The sequence below is a fragment of the Megascapheus bottae genome, chromosome 1 (genome assembly GCF_031878675.1).
Source record: "Megascapheus bottae isolate mThoBot1 chromosome 1, mThoBot2.hap1, whole genome shotgun sequence".
In the NCBI taxonomy this organism is placed as follows: domain Eukaryota; kingdom Metazoa; phylum Chordata; class Mammalia; order Rodentia; family Geomyidae; genus Megascapheus; species Megascapheus bottae.
The window spans coordinates 78,879,235-78,901,533 of record NC_143509.1 but is presented as its reverse complement, the minus strand read 5'-3'; the positions used below and the strand labels follow the sequence as shown (position 1 = coordinate 78,901,533).

At 40.0% G+C, this 22,299-nt stretch overlaps 1 pseudogene; it reads left to right on the top strand.

Moving 5' to 3' along the window:
* Positions 1-12,783: 12,783 nt before the first annotated feature.
* Positions 12,784-15,109, top strand: LOC150069519 (cyclin-F pseudogene; annotated as a pseudogene).
* The last annotated feature ends 7,190 nt before the right edge of the window (positions 15,110-22,299 follow it).

The following is a 22,299-nucleotide window of genomic DNA, read 5'->3' as shown; positions in this document are numbered from 1 at the left end:
AAACAAGGTCTGAATGTGAATACAAGGATCACTGTAACCAAGGGGCCCACAAAGGGGAGAGGATAAGGGAGCCAACCATTTAGTCCAGTCCAGAAATAGTTTGTATTGAGTTCATTTTGGCTGCTGTTGAGAACCTCCTGCAGCCTTTTTAAGCAGACCAAGGCCTCAATAATTTTGGAGGACTACTGCAGCCAGGGAATCAAGTTGATATTGTAGTTCCAAACTAGTGTCTTTATGGGCAGCGTGGATGATGCCCAGGATGAGGAGAAGGAAAGAGACTGAGGGATCCAACCACAGCTAGGCAGAGCATCCAGTATGGTCTCCTCATTCCTGTGAACGAGAGGGAGAAGGAAAATCATACCTCAAGAGGGGGTGCTCTTGTGTAATTATTCTTTAGTTTGCTGACAATATTTTAAATCTCTAGCTGGTACCCAAATTGGGTTTGGTTCTCCCACCGGGAAGACACATGCAAATCCTCTCCCCACACTAACGAGGGGATCAGGGGCTCTCCATGATCCAGTAAGAGGATCTCTCCAACTGACTTCAACCTTTAAATAAGGTATCTGATTAGACCAACGTCTCTGAAAGGCAGTCAGAGGCAGATCCTTGGAAAATTTGTAAATGTTTAGTGTAAGCATGTCTGTCCTCAATTGATCGTGGGGGTTGCCTCTCCCTTTTTGTTTTATTAGTTCATTTTTTAAGGTCTTATTGTGTCTCTCAATTATAGCTTGTCCCATGAGATTATATGGTATCCCAGTGGTGTTTAATAATCCAAGTCTGAAAAAAATTTTGTAATGATTTGCTCATAAAATAAGGCCCATTATCTGTTTTAACCTGTAAGGGTAAACCAAGAGAGCAAAACACTGTAAAAAAATGGATTTCAGCGTGTCGGGCTCTTTCACTGGAATGCGCAGTAGCCTAACAAGCATGTGAATGAGTATCTATAGACATAAATATGTATTTTAATTTTCCAAAGGGTGCATAGTGGGTTACATCAGTCTGCCAGATAATATTAGGTTTGAGGCCCCCAGGATTGACCCCAGGGGATTGTAGAGGTGGGATTTGTAAAAAACGGCATGCACAATTTACATGTTCTCATGGTCTTTTTTAAGTCTTTTATAGGGACCAGGGGGAATCTCTGATGCAACCGTCTCCGATTTAAGTGAGTTAGTTCATGCAACCCGTGAGCTAATTGAAGGTCCTGGTGAGGCTGAGCAGTAGCTGTAATAATCCCATTGGATGCCAATTGATCAGACATTTGGTTTCCTCACATCAGCCTCCCAGGCAAATCCTGGTGTCCCCTGAGATGCTGTAAAAAATGGGATTAGCTCGTTTGTTTCACAGGGATCTGACTTGAATCATTAAGGGAGTAATTGGGTTTTTGTCCAGTTTTATATCGGCTGACACTAAGGGTGGTAGCAAATTGACTACATTTAGGCTGTCAGAAAACAAGTTCATTAATCCATGAACATGGGTTAAGGCCAAGGCAACTGCATACAGCTCCTTAAACTGTGCAGATTCTGTGACTGGCTCAAAATAGTGGGTGCCTTTCCTTTCTTTGGTAGGGAGGGAGGCGCAGCATATCACTATGGCAGATCCCTCCTTTCCCCCATCTGTGAATACATTTGCTGCTCCAGGGAGGGGCCTAGTGAAAATAGTATGGGGGGCATCCATTGTAACCTTGAGAATGACAACACCCATCTCGAAGTACCGTAATGGCAATCCCCCTTTCCCATGAAACTTTCCAAGGCAGTGGCAACCCAATCATGGTTTCTTCTGACCCACTTGAAGTCTGACAACTGGTATGGGATTACCAGCACATCGGGGTCTTCACCGTAATGCCTCAGGGAAATATCTCTATCCTTAAGTCAGCCAAACTGGTCAAATTGTGAATAAACTCTAGGAGCCCCTCCTACTGACACATGTATCCATTGAAGGGGCTCACCTAGCTGAGTAATTGCTGCAGACAGTAGGTTAGAGCCAGGGAGAATCCAGAGACAGAGGGAGCATTGGGGATTATAACGAGCCAATTGTGCTGCATTTAAGGCTATCTGAATCTTATTAAATATCTATTGATGTGATGGGGTCATGGTAATAACATCTGTAGGGGCCTTATCCTTTAAAGAATCAAAAAGTGGAAGGAGTTCTTCTGTAGGCTGGTGAAGCCAAGGTCTCAGCTAATTGAGCTCGCCTAAGAATTTCTGTAACTCTACCAAGGTGTAGGATGATTGGAATATCATCCATGTATGTCTGATCTCCTCCAAAGGGGTTTCAGAATTTATGAAACATAATGTTGACAAAAGGCAGGGCTATTGGCCATGTCTTGGGGTAGCACCACCCACTCATATCTTTCATCTGGCCCCTGGAAATTGATTGAGGGAACGGAGAAGGCGAATTTTTTGCAATCCTGGGCATCTAGAGGAATAGAAAAGAAGCAATCCTTGGTATCAATCATAATGAGGGTCAAGTCTCGAGGGATGGAGGGGGGTACCAACATGAACCATCCGCTCATTAATCTTTAGTGGCAACTATCCACCTCCCCATAGATCTGTCCTTCGTTCCTGCACAGGCCAGTTTGTGGTCTGCGGTCATCCCCTTCCAAACCATCTTGACAAATTGATCTTGGAGGGGCCCAGAGGGGAACTTTCTTTGGAGGCTCTACTCTTTCTATAAAGGTGGTAAGATCCTCTGTAACCTTCTGAGTAATTCCTGCTGTGGCGGCTCTGAGGGGCCTTCTTCCAATTTTTTCCGTGCAACCAGTCCCAAAGCCCGCACCTGTTCTTGGCTGGGGCAAGGATAGCAGTCTGCTGGAGGCCTGTGGAAAAGTGATCACTGGATCCTGTTAGCATCCCACAAATCACAGGGATCCGAGGATTAACAGCCTGGTTCCTCAGCACTCCTCATTTAAAAAGGCACACCATTTGAGGTACAGGGGGCCAGGGAGCACAGCCTTGGTTAAATTTTTCCAGTCTTGGGTGGTGCACTTCTGGTGAGCCAGGCCTTAGAGGATGGTTTCGACCCAGAGCGAATTAGGCCCATCCTTGGAGGAGACCACTTTCTTAAGCTCTTTTAAATCTTGGGCCTCCCAGGGATACCATAGGGCCGGTCTATTGCCCCCAGGGTTAGCATTTACAGGGAAAGCCAAGCATGGTGGGGAGGAGTCACCACTGATGGTGGCTTAACCCGCGCTTCCAGTTTAGGGGAGGAGTCACCACTTATTTTATAGAATGGCGGCTTAACCTGCTCTTTTGGTTTAACACAAGGTGGTGAAGAGTTTTTGCAAGAAGAGGGATAGTAATATGGCGGAGGTCTCTCCATGCCCCAGTTGTCTGCTGAGAATTCCAAGGCAGGAGCACTTGGTGTGGGGCTCAGGGGGCTGGCCCCAGGATCAAAGGGGACCAAAAATCCCTCCTCACGGTGAGGCTCTAAACCCTCCTCCTCTTGATCAGAAGGAGGACTAACTCGCCATGACCCTGAGCACTCCTCAATAAAGGTTTCCCCAGCTGGGTCGCCCTTTGAGGCTGCCTTGGGGGCATCTCCACTGTCCCTAGATGTCTCCTTAACTGAGTCAGGATAGAAGCAGGCTTTGAGGGCAAAGTGGGGTAGACCCCGAGGGGAGGGTCCTCTCCCAAGTTAATCTCCCTCCTTCTCACCGTGAGTTCTACACAGCCCCAAGTGGTCCAATTGAAAAGATTGGCTGCCATTAACCAGGGAGCGGCGCCTCCCAGGAAAGGCCTCCCAGACCTTCTCAGCCCGGGGATCCGAGATCTCCAACGCCTTGAGCACCGGGTCCTTATTCTTGGTGTGAGATTGCCCCATCTGTTCAGGGATACCCTTACTTCATAACTCACTTGGCTCCACTAGCCAACGGTTTCGCTTCTGATGAGCGCTCTTTTTCTGCCCCACGTTGGGCGCCAGATGTCGGTCTGGGTTTTTAGTCCTCCATCCCTCCCAAGCCGCAGGAGCCATACAGAGAACACGCCCCGACCAGGACAAACCTAGAAAGGAGAGGGCCAACTGACTGACCGCACCCAGCCCTCCCTCACTGGAGGACAATCAGACCCATCAGGGAGAGCTGTCAAGACAGGAACTCGTTTATTGAGGAAGTCCATTCAGCTGACATGGGATGCAGGAGTCTATCAGCACAAAGGTGGGCAGGGTCTGAGAGGTACTCTCATTGAGGAAGTAGGATGCATGTGCTGTCCAAGAGAGTGGAAAGGTTCCATCCCAGAGATGGCCTTACAAACCACAGCCACGCCTTCCAACCAGGTGTTGTCAGGCACCACCTCAGCCAGGTGTGGTCCCAAGACCAGGGAATGAGCACTGGGCCATGAGTTAGGCCTTCTTTTCCAGTATAGGTTTCCATTTCCCTGATGTGGCGTGCCCCACATCAAAAAATCTAATCATTGAATTATATAATAATAGAAAACAACCAATGATTTAGAATAGCATCCATAGTCCATTCATTCTTATCTCTTACCAGATGATTTCATTGGAAGACTAAAAGTTCTTGTCAGCCCAAGATTAAGAGATTAAATGAGCTGAAGAACTTTAAGTATTTAAAAAATATAGAATACAAATTAAGTAATATTAGTATTTGTAATTACTGTTATTTTAGAAAGAACAAAAAGAGGTAATCCATAACATTTGAATGACTTAAGTTACAATAAAAAGTCATATTTTCCATGCTACCATCTGTCATTGCCCAATTATAATAGAAAACTCTGTATTTTTAGATTTTAGGTTGTTGGAAGAAGGTTTTAAGGTTTCTAAAACACAGAAGATCTAACTTTATCAACTTCAGTCTAAAGAACAAGTTTTCTCTTCCAAAGTAGGATTCTTTTCATTAACAAGATTTAGACATAAAGAAAAATCTCTTATATTTCAAAGTTTGAAAAGCTACAAGGAAAAAAGTAAGCGATAAAAAGCTCCTTTTAAAATAAGATTTTTTTTTAATGGTTAGGACTTTAGAGAACATTGAATTTTTTGTTTTCCTTTAAGGAGCCATGTCTGATACTCTGACATTTACTACTTGGTTATTTTATGACTAGAAATATATTACATTCAATAATTAATGAATGAAAATTATTTAAATTTAATGGTATAATTTATTAGAAAGGCAAAGTCAAAATTCAACAAAATAATTCCACCAGGAAGCAGGTACTTGAAAGAGCTAGGGTGGGGTCAAGGGAAATGGGGTAGACAAATGAAGAGGAGAAGAGGGAGAATGCAATTAAGAATACAATGTATAGATGAGTTCAGGGGTTCACGCTTTTAATCCTAGCTACTCAGGAGGCTGAGATCTGAGGATCAAGGGTCAAAGCTTGCCCGAACACCAAAGAACCCAAGACTCTTATCTCCAATTAATCTCTAGAAAAGGAGAAGTGGGACTTGGCTCAAGGGTAGGGTGGTAGCTTTGAACTGATGAGCTCAGGGACAGCATCCAGGCTGAGTTCAAGTCCCATGACCTAAAAAAAAAAAAGAATATAATGTATATCCTTCAGAATTAAGAAGTGAGAAGGATGGTGTAAGGAGAAGAGGAGTGGGTGAGAATGTTGAAAAGGTTGACATTAAGAAAGATGCATTTTATTTGAAGCTGCTTTGTTAAATGGCAACTTCCTTGCACAACTACTTAATAATAAAAAAGTACATGCATGTCTCTTCTTTTTGATCAAGTATTCAATTGCCTTATAAATTGGACAGATTAATTTTCTCAAAACATTTACCATCATTTATAAACCTGATTAATTCAGTTTCCCTAGACATTTTAAATTACAGTTACAAATTTTTACACATCACAGTCCCTCATGTATTTCAGTCACCTAACAAGAATAATTTCTAAGTCTAATAAATAACAGCCTGTTCAATCTGAAACATTTAGGAACCTAAGAATGTTAAATTTCTAGAGCATTAAAGTATTATTAAAATAATCAAATGTGATCTACCAATGATTTCTTTTTATAGTTATTCATTTAAACTCATAAGGATGAAATCTACATCCCTTAATCACGTCATCTTAAAATAAAAATTCTAGCATCACAAGAACATAAAATAATCTTGAAAAGCCAAATTAAGAATTACAAGTTTAAGACCAGTTGGATTTCTTAGGTTCTTCAATTAACATAATAAATCCAAATCCAAGTAGTTGGATGTGTGAGGTAAGAGGATAGGGTACAAGGGCTACCTTAGCAACACAATGAATTTGAGGCCAACTTGACCTACAGAACAAAACCTTTTTTCAATAACTCACATGTACACTTATACACACACACGAACACACACACACACACAGAAATAGAGCAAGACAAATTTCCTATTATGTCTTCAGCTTTTACAAACTCAATAAAACACAGAAATTGTTACGGGAATTATGCAACCTATTTCTACATTAAATGTAAGTGTATCATGTGCTTGGCGTTAACATTTTTCTCTATACTTATATATTAATATTTCTATTGTTACAAGTTTTATTAGAGACTTGCTGACTATAGGTAACAAAATGCTGACTTAGATCAAATTCAGAGTTACTGAGTAAAGACAACATCCTATGGGAATCTATTCAAATCCCTTTTGTGAAATGACATGATATTTGTATGTATCTTCTATACCTGTGCACATATTCTCAGGTACTTTGTCATCTATAGATTATTCTATAATACTGATATAATATGTTATATTATATAGTATATATCATATATTGTATGTATTATATTACATAATAGTAATACAATATAATGTAGGACAAATGCTACAGAACTAGTTGTCATTATGTATTGCTAATAAGTTATTATGACTTTTAAAACACTATAAATGTTCAATATGAATGTAGTTTTTCCCCATATTTCCATCTATTATTAATGGACTGCATGGGTAGAGAATCTATACACATGGAGAGAGAACTGTATATATGATAATTTAAAAGTCATTTCCAACTTACAGATTTCATGAAAGAGATAAGAGTAAAGCTGAGATCTGGTGTAACACTTGGTTTATGTGACTAGTTCAGTTTAAAGTCCAGATACCCTGCATCTACTTTGACTGGCTGTACATTAAGCCATGTAACCTTGCAAAGATGCTCATTTCACCCACTTTCCTCTACTAGAATTGTGCCACTGGAAAGCCTTTTATCACTGGATCTTGTTAAATACATATTTCATCTTTAATATCCATTTACTCAAATGTGTACCTCAAGCCTTAGTTCTAATTTCACACTTAAAGTTATCCAGTTGATCATGAAAACATTTATTTCTGGCTTGTTCAATAGGATTATATAAGAAAGATTCAAATGTACGATGCAAATTAACAGAATTGAAACAGCCATCTTATGTTGTCATTTATATATATATATATATATTTTAAAAAATTTAAGTCACAGGAGACATGAGCAGTGAGTTGCATTTTGTCAATTTGGTCCAAGTATTCTGGAACCAGCTCTGTATTAAAGTGACCATATAGACCAGTCTACTACCTTGTCTCAGCTCACTTTTCAGACTGCCCCCATAGCCCCACTGAGTGTCAGAGGGTCAACTTGGCAAGGAGACACAATACCCAAGACTCAAGCCTCACCAACCAGTCATACCCATTCTTCTCTGTATTGGAATTTACAACACTAAACTATATTAAAAAATATTTGACCAAGGAAGTGATGACCCTCTGGAGTCACAACACTGATATTTATACTCACGTAGTGCAAATGGACAGACTGGAAATTAAGCAGATGTGTGGACAGAAATCAAGAGACTGTGCTGTTTGGCATAGCTACAAGAGTCCATGTCTGGCTTTTCAGCTGCTAGCTCTCTCCCCTGTGCCTCTGACGGGAATTATATCCTGTATAATAGGAGTTGTTTCTTGATCTTCCCAACACATGTCCCTTAATTCCAGTATTAATCTTGACTTACATATAATTCTGAGAAATTGTATAAAACATGTTTAACATGTGTATGTAGGTATCAACCAACACAGTGTTATTTATGTATATTCACACTCATTCTCAATTGCTATCTGAAACTAAATGAATGGTCTAGATTTATTGTCCTTTAAATTCTTTTTGGGGAGACCTAGCAAATACCAGACAGGAATAAATGAAGAAAATAGATTATTTTACTGGTCAATCACTGGACTCAAGCACATGTCAGCTATAGTTAAAGTTTGTGTATCAGGAAAAGAATGTTTGCTATGCAAAATGTGGTTCCAATGCCAGCAGCATCCCTGTCATCTGGGACAAATGGAAGGATGGAATTTTAGTGCTCACCCCACACAGATGAAATCAGATGAATATTTAAACACAATTTTGGATAGCTTGAAAATACTGTTTAGGATGTTATCCAAAGAATGGATTATACACATATCTAATTCTTTGTGTGTAAATGTGTATGAATTCCTGAATTAGTATAACTGAAATTTTTACAAATAATTTGTTCCATACTAATTTATTTTCAGTATTTATTTATTGAATTTTCTAAAATCCAATAGGATTAAGAGAATTTAAGTTCCAGGTGAATAATACAAACATTTCATGTCATAAGACTGAACTTTAAAAAAAATTCTAAAAGTTACATATTCGCATCAACCTGTATTAGTCTCTTTTCTTCCAAATATCAATTATAACCCTTAAGTTGATCATTATTTGCGAGCATAAGTAGATGACTCTATTATAATTGTAGATTTAAAAAGGCTTTTAATAGCATTCATTATCTTTTTAAATTCCTTAAAATAAAGATTAAAACTCTGGGGAATTTCTGGCATCTGACTAATGCTTGATCAAATTTGATGAAGGTAAGGTGTGGGTTAATAATGCTGGCAACAAGAAAGACAGTAGGAGAAAAGAGAAACACTACCAGGGGCCCTGGAGAGATGTGATTTGGGTAGTCATGAACTGAAACTTTTCCAAAAGATGAGTGCACAAGAAGAGGGCTTCAAAATGTCACCTAGATGGCTAAATTATAAATGCTTATAAAAAAAACCAAGATGGGAATGAGATACTTTTGTAAATCCTTGTTGTTGTTGTTTTTTCCCCTTTGGGATAATGCCATTGCTAGGAAAAACAAACATCTCTTTATCTCTGTTTAAATGTGGCTTTTTTCCAGCACTTCTCAGAAGGGACCTCTCTGACCATTTACCAGACAATCAAAGGGGCTTTACCTGTTATTTGTATACAGTAATAATCCAGGCTGCACTCTTGACATTCTCCTAAAAAGTAGGTGGAGCCTTCAACTTAACCAGGCATTCAGAAAAGGTCTTAGAGAATCTACCTGTCTTCTACCTGTGCCTCATATGCCAGGCACTGTGCTGCAAGTGTTTGTCTTCAAGTCATTATGTTATGTTGCCCAAGATAGAAGGTCCCTTATTTCCTTGTTCAAATTGGCTAGCTGAACTATTGCTCATGATTTAAATTTTTAAATAGATTCATTCATCTCTCCTTCACAGCATTAGCTTAGTCTAGAGATAGCAAAAATAAATATATGGGATTATATTAAACTGCAAACTGCAGAGCAAAGAAAGCAATCAATGAAATGAAAAGACAACTTTAGACTGAAAAAATTATTTGCAAATTATGCCCACAGGAAAATATTTATATCCAAAATGTATAAAGAATTCATACACTCAATAGCAAGAACACATGTAGCCCAGTTTAGTGGAAAAGGGCCCTGATACAGATCCAAAAGATCATGTAAAATGGTCAAGAAAGTTATGACGATTAGTGTTCAGCACTAATTATCAGGGAAATGTAAAAACCACATCAATATATATTATCTCATATTAGGGTAGCTATTATCCAAAAAAAAAAAAAGGAAAGAAGTAAATGTTAGTCAGGGTTAGGAGAACTGGGAAGTCTTGTACACTATTTATGCTAATGTAGAGTGATGTAACCATTGTAGAAAACCAGTATGCAAAATCCTAAAGAAATTAAAATCAAAATTACCATTTGAACTGACAACTTCTTTTCTGAGTATATACCCAAAAGAATTAAAATTACTACCTGGAAGAGATAGTTGCACTCATTCTTTTTCCTTTTCCTTTTCTTTTTCTTTTTTTTTTTTTGCCAGTCCTGCCTGGGGCTTGAACTCAGGGCCTGGGTATTGTCCTTGGGCACTTTTTGATCAAGGCTGGTGCTCTATCACTTGTGCTACAATGTCACTTCCAGTTTTTTCTCTGTATGTGGGTCCAAGGAATCAAACCCAGGGACTGATGCATGCTAGATGAGCACTCTATTATTAGGCCACACTCCTGGTCTCACACTCATTCATTTTTATAACATTAGTCAAAATAGTCAATAAGTCAATTAAACAGAAAGAAAATGTGACAAACACACAGGAAACACTTTAATATTATTTCAGCTTAAAAGGAATGAGAAAAGTGTGCAAAAAGGAACAGCTAAATGCAATGTCAGAAAAAAAGAAAAAATATTGCATGATTGCATGCTTTCATCTAAAAATAGAAAAGGTAGGGTATACAGAAGTAACAGTTGGTATTATGACTAATGCTGTAATAAACCTAAAATAACTCCAAGAGCCAAAATTACAGTATAGTGTGACTAAAGCCTTGAAAAGAATTACTACAGATATATATGAGTTATTTATGCAGTCAGAATTGTGGGATGGTAAAGTCTCAAATTTATCTTAATTTGTCTAGACTAGCCACTCATTTACAGATACACAAAGTGAGCCCATAAACATGAAATTACTGAAAGCCCTGGTTGACTTATTTCATTTTAATGGCTTCAGCTCCTGTTCATTTTTTCCCCTGTGGGCACAGACAAAAAGGATAGGAATAGTTGGCAAGTGACAAAAAGTTTGTCATAAATTCATGTTGTGGGGGATTAACTGCTACTAAGATTAGTATTACACTGTACTATGATTCGGCTCTTCTCTAATATTCTCGATAAAATAATTTCACATGAAAAGGACTTTTGTTTCATTTTAAAACATAAAAGCAGCACTGATCCTATATTGGTCTAACTAATATACCTGATTAAATATACTAGCTGATGATTTTTTCTTTTTCTTAATTTACCCATTTTTGAATAAGCTAATTTGCATACCATATTTTATTCATTATTCTGATTTAAGTATCTGCCTGTTGAAATTATCCCTTTAAATGACAACTCAAAAATTTTTCATTATTTTAAAAAAGTAGATTTTTAGCTACCAAAAGCCTGGATTTATAAATTATTTCTATTTCTATTGCCTATTTGTTCTAGAACTGTTAACCTTGTTCTACTCTGAGAAACAAGATATGGAATATACTTACCATGTTGCAGTGAGCATCATACTAAATTTCCTGTAATGGAAATAAGGTCCTGCTTTATGCCTTCTCCATTTTATTTTGCAAAATTAAAATATATGAATTTAGCAAATGTTGGCCTTTGACAGCAATAATTTCTTTAAGAAGACCAAAACCACTATTTTCTCCATCTTAAACACAAAGAGAAACATACCTTCATTGTTCTTTTGCCATTAATACTATTAATGTATTAGGTGTTATAGTATAGGTTCATTTTCATCTCATCACAATAAAACAGCAGGAATTGTTTTATTGATACATAATTTTTAAATCTATACTTATGATGGATTAGAGACATAGAATATTTCCCCGTGTCTCCACAAACTTAAAGCAAAAGAAAAACAAGAGGAAGCATTAGTGAGTAATATACAGAACCTGGATGAAATACAGAAATATTGAATCTTAGATTTACAAAAGCAACAATGAACACTTTGCAAAATAGTAAGGAATAGGAAAAATCCTCAATAGGAAAGCAACAAGCAAAAGTCTACCTGAAAATGATGCCTACGAAGATCCACAAGTATGGAAAATCCACATGTTACACAGCATACATACATACATACATACATGCATACATACATATTTGAATAACTGTGAATATGTATATATTTCAAACTTCATTCCAGGACCCGTAAGTGCAAAAGATGATCATACATCCCTAGATTCAAAGATGTTTCAATATGCATAAATCCAAAAGTGCAAGCCTATTCACAGGGTGTGACAATCCTTTCCACAGAAGCTCTACATGCTGTGCAGAAAGATATAAGTGAAAATAAAACTTTAATTATATGATATTCTAAACTGATAGCAAGTGGTGTAAAGAAGGAAGAAAGAAGGACAGGGAATGACACACGGCTACTATAGCCACACAACCAGAGTCTCATGGCTGTGATGCCATCTAGACAAAGACTTAAACAATAGAAAATAACACACATGCACAAATACAATGAATTTTTAAGGCAAGGTATCACAAAGTGAATCCTATATAACTGGCACTGAGTAAAAGCAAAAGAGTAGTCATAAACGCAAGTGACAAGTACTGGAGCAGAGAGTGGCGATCTTTCTTCAAATAAGATGGGAAGACTTAGAAGAGTCTGCACCAATGCATGGGCATGATCTTGTATCTCAGGATATAAGGATGAAGATGGAAAAGGAATGGGAGCAAGAAAAACAGTTTCCTGTCTTGGGTGGAGAAATAATGGAGAACTGGACCAGAGAGGCTCTGCAGAAGCCAGGAAGAAGTCAATTCTGAATACATTTCAAACCAGAGCCAGGAAATGTGTTAGTGGCAAAGGAAGAGAGGGATGAAGGAATTTCTCTAATGATTTTATCTTGAGCAGTGGAAATGACAGAAGGGAGCAGGAGAAGCACATTTGGAGGAAAGGAGCAGGAAGCTGTTTGAACATGGTGATTTCATGTGTGTATTAGATACCTATGGGGAGATTTTGAGGGAAAGCTGTGTTTGTAAGCTCTGTGAGCTGTGGCAGTGTGAGCGCGGCGATGGGGAGTGGCGGCGTGATCCACTGTAGATGTGCCAAGTGTTTCTCTTATCCTACCAAGCGAAGAATCAGAAGAAGACCCTGAAACCTAGCTATCTTGACTCTCCCAGAAGATGTACTCTTTCACATCCTGAAATGGCTTTCTGTTGAGGATCTCCTTGCTGTCCGAGCTGTACACTCCCACTTGAAGTATCTGGTAGACAACCATGCCAGTGTGTGGGCCTGTGCCAACTTCCAGGAACTATGGCCTTCTCCAAAGAACCTGAAGCTCTTTGAAAGGGCTGCTGAAAGGGGAAATTTTGAAGCTGCTGTGAAGCTGGGTGTGGCCTACCTCTACAACCAAGGCTTGTCGGTATCTGATGAAGCCCGCGCAGAAGTGAATGGCCTGAAGGCCTCTTGCTTCTTCAGTCTGGCAGAACGACTGAACGTGGGTGCTCAGCCCTTCATCTGGCTCTTCATCCGCCTGCCATGGTCAGTATCTGGAAGCTGCTGCAAGGCTGTGGTCCATGAGAGCCTCAGGGCAGAGTGCCAGTTACAGAGAACTCATAAAGCATCCATACTTCACTGTTTGGGAAGAGTGCTAAATCTTTTTGAGGATGAAGAGAAGAAGAAGCAGGCACGCCAGCTGTTCGAAGAATCTGCTCGTGAGGGATGTCTGGCCAGTTCATACCTGCTTTGGGAAAGTGACAGAAGCACAGATGTGTCAGACCCTGGACGTTGCCTCCACAGCTTCCTGAAACTCAGGGACTATGCTACCAAAGGCTGCTGGGAAGCCCAGTTGGCCTTAGCCAAAGCCTGTGCAAATGGAAACCAGCTTGGACTGGAAGGTAAAGCCTGTAGAGAGATAGTCTGCCAGCTGTTCCAGGCCTCCCAAGCTGTCAGTAAGCAGCCGATCTTCTCCATGCAGAAGGGACTCAACGACACAATGAGGTACATTCTGATAGACTGGCTGGTAGAAGTGGCCACGATGAAGGACTTCTCAAGCCTGTGCCTGCACTTGACAGTGGAGTGTGTGGACCGGTACCTGCGGAGAAGGCTGGTGCCCCGGTACAAGCTGCAGCTGCTAGGCATTGCATGCATGGTCATCTGTACCGGGTTCATCAGTAAAGAGATCCTGACCATCCGAGAGGCTGTGTGGCTCACCAATAACACGTACAAGTATGAAGACCTGGTGAGGATGATGGGAGAGATCATGTCTGCTCTGGAGGGGAAGAGTCGAACCCCCACCATGATGGATTACAAAGAAGTCCTGCTGACGCTGGTGCCCGTGGCGCCCAGAACCCAGCACCTGTGCAGCTTCCTCTGTGAGCTCTCCATGCTGCACACCAGCCTCTCTCTCTACTCCCCAGCCCACCTGGCCTGCGCAGCGCTGCTCCTCGCCAGATCCATGCACAGGCAGACCCAGCCCTGGACCACGCATTTGTGGGACCTTACTGGATTCTCCTTGAAAGACCTCATTCCCTGCGTCCTGAGTCTTCACAAAAAATGCTTCCACGATGATGCCCCTAAGGACTACAGGCAGGTGTCTCTAACAGCCGTGAAGCAGCCATTGGAGGACAGACGCTATGAGGAAATCAGCCAGGATGAGGTGCTGAGCTATAGCCAGTTGTGTGCTGCGTTGGGCATGAAACAAGACAGCCTGGAGCCCCCGACTTTCCTGAGTGCTGGGGAGATCCACACCTTCCTCAGCTCTCCTTCGAGCAGGAGAACCAAACGGAAGCGGGAGAACAGCCTCCAGGAGGACAGGGGCAGCTTCGTTACCGCCCCCACCGCAGAGCTGTCCAGCCAGGAGGAGACCCTGCTGGGCAGCTTCCTGGACTGGAGCCCGGACTGCTGCTCTGGCTATGAGGGCGACCAGGAAAGTGAGGACAAGAAGGGAAGGAGACATGACAGCTCCTAGCGGTATCCTCGATGTCACTGTGGTCTACCTGAACCCGGAACAGCACTGCTGCCAGGAATCCAGTGACGAGGAGGCCTACTCAGAGGATGAGGGACACCAGGGGCCGGGCACCCACAGGCCAGTCCCAGGGTCCAGGCCCCTTCTCTGCAACAGGAGAGAACCGAACCGAGCAAAGACATCACGACCTCAGGGTACTCCTCCGTCAGCAGCAGTGGATGGCAGCTCAGGGGGGCCCGGATCTACCTCATCGCCATCTCCAGGTATCAACGCAAACACACAGCCTTGCCATCATCAAACCAGGAAATCGTGTTTACAGTGTCTGCCCCCAAGCCCCCCAGAGGGCAGGGTCCCCCAGCCACAGGTCAAGCGGCAAAACCTCTCCCTCAGCAGTGATGAGGACGCGAACTTCGGCTTCCTGAAGCTGTGAGAGTGCATCAGGGTGTTTTCCGCCGTGAATGTTTACAGGGGAGGGCTGGTGTCCTGGAGGAGGGTCGGGCATTGAAGGTGGGTGCTGTGTTGGCCCTCTGGGGGGCCTTCGCCTGAAAACTCCTGGACACCAAGTTTCTTTGTCCAAGGAATCCCACATGAGCCCAGATTCAGTGAAAAGCTTAGCTGCTTCTCCTTGGAGAGTTTAGCCAATATGCCACTACATGTGAAGCCCGTGTCTCTGTACCCTCCTGTGTCCTGCTGTCTCTGGAAGCTTCAGCTTGTGTGTGATGTGGTCTTTCCAGCCCTTACTCAACCCCATGCCAGGAACCGACAGCTCCACACTCTTGAGTCTGTACCCCACACATGCCGGCACAGCCAGAGCCTCCACTAGAAAGCTGCCAGCACTGGGCCCCCGCAGGTGGCTCTCAGCATACCTCTGTCCCTTGCTGCCTACTGGACTGCATCCCCTCCTTTTGAGGATACAAGTCTTAGAGGGTGGGGAGCCTGCTTCCCGACACCTCACAGGGCCTGCACTGTGACCACCTATGGGGTGACCACAAGTGGGGCCACAGGCTCCCTCCATCTGGCACGTTTGACTCATCTTAGAAATCTGTTTCCTTCCAGCATGGTTTGTCTTGTCCCCGTGATATCCATGTGAACATCTCTGCACTGAGTTTCTGAGCTGTTCTTTCTCACCTGGATTTCTGGATTTCTTTGTCCTTTCAAGATGAAAAACAAAAGTAAAATTCAAAACAGGGTGCTGAATAAAAAGAATAGATTTTCAACATTATTTATGCTCAGCTATCCTGGCACATTGCAAAAAAGAGATGATGTGGGGGAAGTCATTTGTAATATCTGAAGTGAGCAAGATGAGGAAGAGCAGAGAAGTCTGGGAACTTCTTTCTCCCTGTCTGGTTACTGGATTAGCCTTGGGTTCCATCAGACCTCAGAGTCTTCTTCATGTCACAAGCGCCAGATATGCTTGGTATTTGGGAAACCTCTGCTTCTTGAGGCTGTCATCCAAGCAATAGCTGAAGAGGCTAACTTGCCACCTTTTTTTGCTGGCTAATTGGCTGACCCCCAACCTGGATCCTCAGATCTAGGCCTCCTGAATAGCTAAATGAACTATCAGTGCATAGATTTCCCCCCTCCCCGCTTCTTTAATATTAAAAATCACTTGACCAGGAGTAGCCACAAATGCTCTTGAAGCAGAACTTCAGAAATGGAGAAATAGACTCAGTGGTCATTTTGCTTTGTGTGTTTGTGTGTTTGTATGTGTGTATGTGCATGTGTGCTTTTTGATGCCCCTGTGCTGTCTTTCTGCTACTGAAAAGAGTCCTGACCATCCTGGCTGAGGCTTGGATAGCATGAGAACCCCAGGTGTTGGAATTATAGATCTGTGCTGTTAACTATGTGCCCTTGGGCATGTGTGAACTTCAGTTTCCTCATCTGTGAGATGGGGCAATTATACCTACCTCACAGGGGTGTTGTGAGGATTAAATGTGATGAGGACAATGAAAAAAAAAAAGAGGGACATCTAAGAACTGTGTGTGGAAGGACCATTCTAATGAAAGGAAAGAACAAGAGCAATACCAAATGCGATGTTGTAACAAAATAATCCACACCCCACAACATGCATAAAAGTCACTTCCACATGGGCCTCATTCCAAATATGTGCATCATAACCTTTGGATGTATACCTTCTGTGATTAACTCTAGGATTTTCAGGGGGAAAGTCAATTTCTTGTAGAGTTTCCTAATGAATACCATCCACTCTTCTTCCTTCAAGGACTCAGGTATAACCTTGTCCATATTATTTTTATTTGCAAACATGGAAAGTCATTATACTCTTGAAGAAAATGGAACAAAGGTAGTATTTTTAACATTGCAGGCAAAGCCATTGTGTACAGGGATGCACAAGGGATAAACTGCCAGTACATGTAAGGATGTGATACTTAGTTAAGTCAAGATAATGTTTGTGCATAGAAGAAAGATGAGACTTCTTGAGATCAGGAACAAAGAGTTGCTTTGAGATAATTAGTTGGGTCCAGTTTGTCAATCTGGATGATGATTACAAGTGTGTTTACCTTACAAGAATTCATGGCACTGTATGTTTATGTGTTTATTTTACAATAAATGGTAAGTTCTCACTTGGAAAAAAACAGCATATCCTAACTTATAATTCAGGGAAAAAATGTTAAAGATATCCATGTAGAATAACTTTGCCTGCATAAGTTACTTTTGCATGGCTGTGACCAAATGAATACCTGACATGAACAGTTTCAGGAGGAAGGGTTCATTTTAGCTCATATTTCCCAGGGTTCATAGTTACTTGACTCTAGGATCCTGGGTAAATCACCCTGGTATCAGGAACAGGAGGTTGAGGAACTTCTTTCCATCATGGTAGACAGGAAGAGATGGAGACAGGAAGAGGAGCTGGTTTCAATTATCCAGCACCCCAACCCCACCCAAGGTGGCGTATTTCCTTCAAGTAGCTCCCATCTCTCAAGTTCCTAGATTATCCCACAATTCTGCCACCGATGAAGGCCCTGTGAGGGGAGATGGATACTGAAACTATAGCACTCTCAAAAATTGCTGTTATTTAGCTAGAACCTTTTAAAATTGTTGAAACCTCAGTTTTTCTGCACTCTCATCACCACTGACACATACCTGGTCGGTCTTTGTCACACTGTCTCTACACTCATACCCCAAACTGTTGTCCATCATGGTACCATATCACAGATGCTTGAATATTTTCTTTTAAAAAGTCCCCAGTTAGGATAAATGTCAGAGCATCTATGTTAATCAGGATGATGCACTTAGTTTCCAGGAACTACTTGGTGGCATTTTGGAGATTATAATGCAGTCTTGTATTTCAAATAAAACTGCATTTTAAGAGAGAATTTTAGAATTATTTAGGGTCAGGCCCCTTTCCTCTTCCCATATTCTCCTCCATAAAATGTCTTGATTGCAATGGATCTTACATGAATTGCACTTAATAGATGCTCAGTCAGTGTCTACAGCCTGGCTCAAATGTTTCTGAATCTTCAAGATTGAGGGCTTTGCTTTTCAAGAAAGAGTAGAGATTTATTATTTCTCAACTAAATTACCTATCACCTGCTAAAGAGAGATTAGCCTTATAGAAACTCATCTGGAAATGGTTTATTTCTGCTTTCTGGGAACAACCTTACTAAATAAAGTAATATTTTATACCAAAAGATAAAAACAGTACCTTGAAGATTTTTATGTAGATTCTCTTGCAATTTAGCAATTTAGCAGATAGCATTAATGATCACCACTATCTAGTTCTCTCTACTTTTGGGAATGAAGAAAATAATTTTTACTCTTTTCTTGGTCTTATAAGGTCTCATAAGTAGTTGAAGTGAAGGAAATATGAGGAGTTTCCAGTCATTAAATACTGGTGTTCACCGCCCAGTTTTCCTGTACTGTGCAAAAGGGGAAGGCATGTGGTACAGACTGACGGGATGCACAAACCCCTCAGTCAGCTGTGCTGCAGTTACACCCTGAGCAATAAATGAGTTCTGGTGCTTGAAGTTATTGAAAATTTGGTCCTCTTTGTTATCACCCCATAACTTAGCTATAGACTTCAAGGTATGGCTTGTGGATTCTGTGTACAAAATTTTCTCCAAGACCACATTATACTTAAACTGACAGTGCAAAACAACAACAAAACAAAGCTAGGCAAATGTTCATGACACATATTAGCTGCCTAATATTATACAATATTTGTTATCTGAAAGATACTGTGCATTAAAGTCATAATTTCCCTCTTTCCCTCTAAATGCCTACATTTAGGAGCCTCTATCAAGAATGAAATTCAGTTACATAAGTAGAAAAGAGATTTCCGTAAACCTGAAAGAAAGCTTAATTGTCTTTTATGCAAAGAAGTTGAACTTGGAGCTGAGAGCTAATGTGGTAGCTTTACCATGTCTTCAGAAATCTAAATTTTGTCTTCCTTCAGTACCTTCCTCAGTCTATGCCTTTATCTTCAGGATCATTTTATTGGTCTAAAACAGCTGCTATCTTAGCATCCGTGCTTGTTGTATGAGGCAGAGGAAAAGCCCCATTAGTGTTTATCTTAGTATTGCTTGGGCTGGGAAAAGGATAGTTTTTGAAAAATAATTTTTAAACTAGCCCCTCAGCTTGATAAAAATGTGTGTGTAAATTTGTCTTTCAATTCTGGTTCTCTCTCTCTCTCTCTCTCTCTCTCTCTCTCTCTCTCTCTCTCTCTCTCTCTCTCTCTCTCTCTCCTCTTTCTCTCTCTCTCTCTCTCTCTCTCTCTCTCTCTCTCTCTCTCTCTCTCTCTCTCTCTCTCTCTCTCTCTCACACACACACACACACACACACACACTTAACCAGCAGAAGCTCATCATGTTGACAAGGAGTCCAAATATCTTTTATGGGGCTATTTTTTTACACTGCCCTACAAATAATTCTATTCTAATTACTAAGGAACTCATTCATTACTGAAGTGTCTCTAAGTCTGAGAGCAGTCAGTTATATAATAGCAGCAGTTTCAAAGGATGGGACTATTTTAGAATACATAGCTATGCTTTTTCTTTCCCAATCCTAAAGAAACAATGCATTTATTCAGAAACATTGGCTCCTATGGAAGACTAAATTGTGTTAAGTCTAACACAGATGATGTGGGGGAAAATGATATTGAGGAAATAAGAATAATACCATAGCAGATGATTAAATACAAAGGAAAGCCACTATCATCTGTCTTTTGTGGTGTATAAATCCAGGCAGATCACTTCATGTTAGCTTTGATTCTTATAGTCACTTCCACTTCAAAGAGCCAGCTTGAAATCCACACCATCTCCTTTATGTGACTCTTTTGGAAATCCTGCAACTACTATTTATGGACCTAAAGCTCAAAACCTGTAGATTTCAGGTATTTTTTTTTACCCCAGTGGACCACAATGCGCACACTAAACAACCTTTTTGTGATATCTTCCAAGTTAAGCCACACCTTCCAGATTTCACATTATTTTAGTCAAACACATTGGAAATTTAAAAGCAGATGATCTGAAAACCTCTTTCCTTTTCTCTTCCAACTCTTCATTTAATAATCTACTTTTGACTCTTGTTTTGAAATTCATCAAGATGCCTCTAATTTCTTTGATCCTGAACCTCCAAGTCAATAATATCAGTTGTAAAAATATAATAATCACTGTCTGTAATTTCTCCTAATGAACAACCTACAAATCCTAGGGAAACCTACCAAGAGTTTTTATTCTTATTCCAGAATTCCTGAGTGCAAAAGCGATTGATTTGTATAACCAACTATCTTATCAAAGGCATGTAGCAAAGTGCTGAGACATTATTTATAATAATAATATAACAATAATATTTTGATATATAATTTACAAATTATATTATATACTTGATGCATTGTGTTAGACACTATGGTTCAGAGCTATTATTTTAGTTAATCCTATAATAATGCTCTGTGACTGAACAGATACTGTTCTCTCTTAAGGACTGGGAAGAAATACATAGATTTATATCTTTAAATGACCTGGAGATTTAGACTTAGAGTTTGTACGTGCAGCTTTTAGCAACAATACTTTCAAGTACAAAATTAAAAATCTACTCCTCACTATCATTTGTGCAGTTTGCAATTTATAATGTGAAAAAGCTAATTGCCAGAAATTGGGATTTTGTATTAATGCTCTAGGAGGAAACAAAGCAATGATCTACTATCATATTTTTACTCAATTCCAATTACTTTCTCCAGAGACACCAACCTCTACCTCTTCTGAGTTCTTGAATTTTATGCCTTTTTTTTGCCAGTCGTGGGGATTGAACTCAGGACCAGAGCACTGTCCTTGGGCTTTCTCGAGGCTAGAGCCACAGCATCACTTCTGGTCTTTTTCTATGTATGTGGTACCTAGGAATCCAACCAGGGTCTTCATGCATGCTAAACAAGCACTCTACTGCTAGGCCAAACTCCTGGTCATCTTATGCCTTTTTCAAAAACAAATTATTTATCATCTTTTTTAGTACAGAAAGATCGGAATTAAACCTATATACAAATATTTTGTCATTTGCATGTCTAAAAGATATTGTATGGATATTGTCCCCACTCTGTGACTTCATTTTAAATGCTCTGAACCCCTCTTCAGTTTTTTTTGTTTTTTCTTTTTTAAAAGACATTTATCTTTACATATAAAATTTTAAATCATCTTACAACTTCTAAATATAATCTCATTTGAATTTTGCCTGTAAGTTTATTGAATCTATTGATAAATATGAAGGTAATTAACATCTTATTCAGTCTTAAAATATGTCTCCACTGTTTAGATCTTCTTTACATTTTTCTCAATCATGTTCTATAATCTTCTGAGCAGATGGCATATATCTACCATAAAATTAGTTCTAAGAATGTTATGTTTGGGGATGTAATTTGCTTTAAAAATTCCCATTGTTTGAAGGTAGTACAGGAAGCCATAATTAATGTCAACTTTCTATCCTGCAACATGGCAAAATTCATTTATTTTCTAATGGCTGGTTTTCAGATTCCTATTGATTTTTCTAATTAATTAGATTTGTCATTGACAAATAGAGACAGTTTTTGCTTTTCTTTCAGATCCTTATGGAATTTTTTAAAAAATTGCCTTAGTGAATTTTGATTTGGTTGGGTTTTGCTTGGGAATATTTCTAGGGTTTTTTTTGTCACATTTATGGCATGGTATCCAACAGAAGCAGTGACACATCTTTCTTGTTCCTATTCTTAGGAAAGTAGCACTGAAACTTTCTCAAGGAAGTACAATGTTCTGTAGAGACTTTTTTGATAGCTGTTTATCAGAAGGAACAAGATCCTTTCTATTTCTGATTTTTCAGAAAGTTTTTTTGCATAAATGGATGTGAAATTTCATCAAAGTGTTTCTGAACACTGAAATGTTCACATGTAAGATTACATAGCATAATTTGGAGATGTTAATAGAACATTGTGCATCTAAGATGAATCTTTCTTAGTCATAATGTGTTATGCCTTTTAAATATTATGGGATTTAGTTAACATTTAATTTAGTAAGGATTTTAGCATCTAAGTACATGAAGTTTTGGGGCAGTGTATTTTATGTCTTTTACATAAAGTTTTTGTATGTGGACAATGTTGAATTCATGAAATGAGCTGGAAATGATCCACTGTGTTCTGCT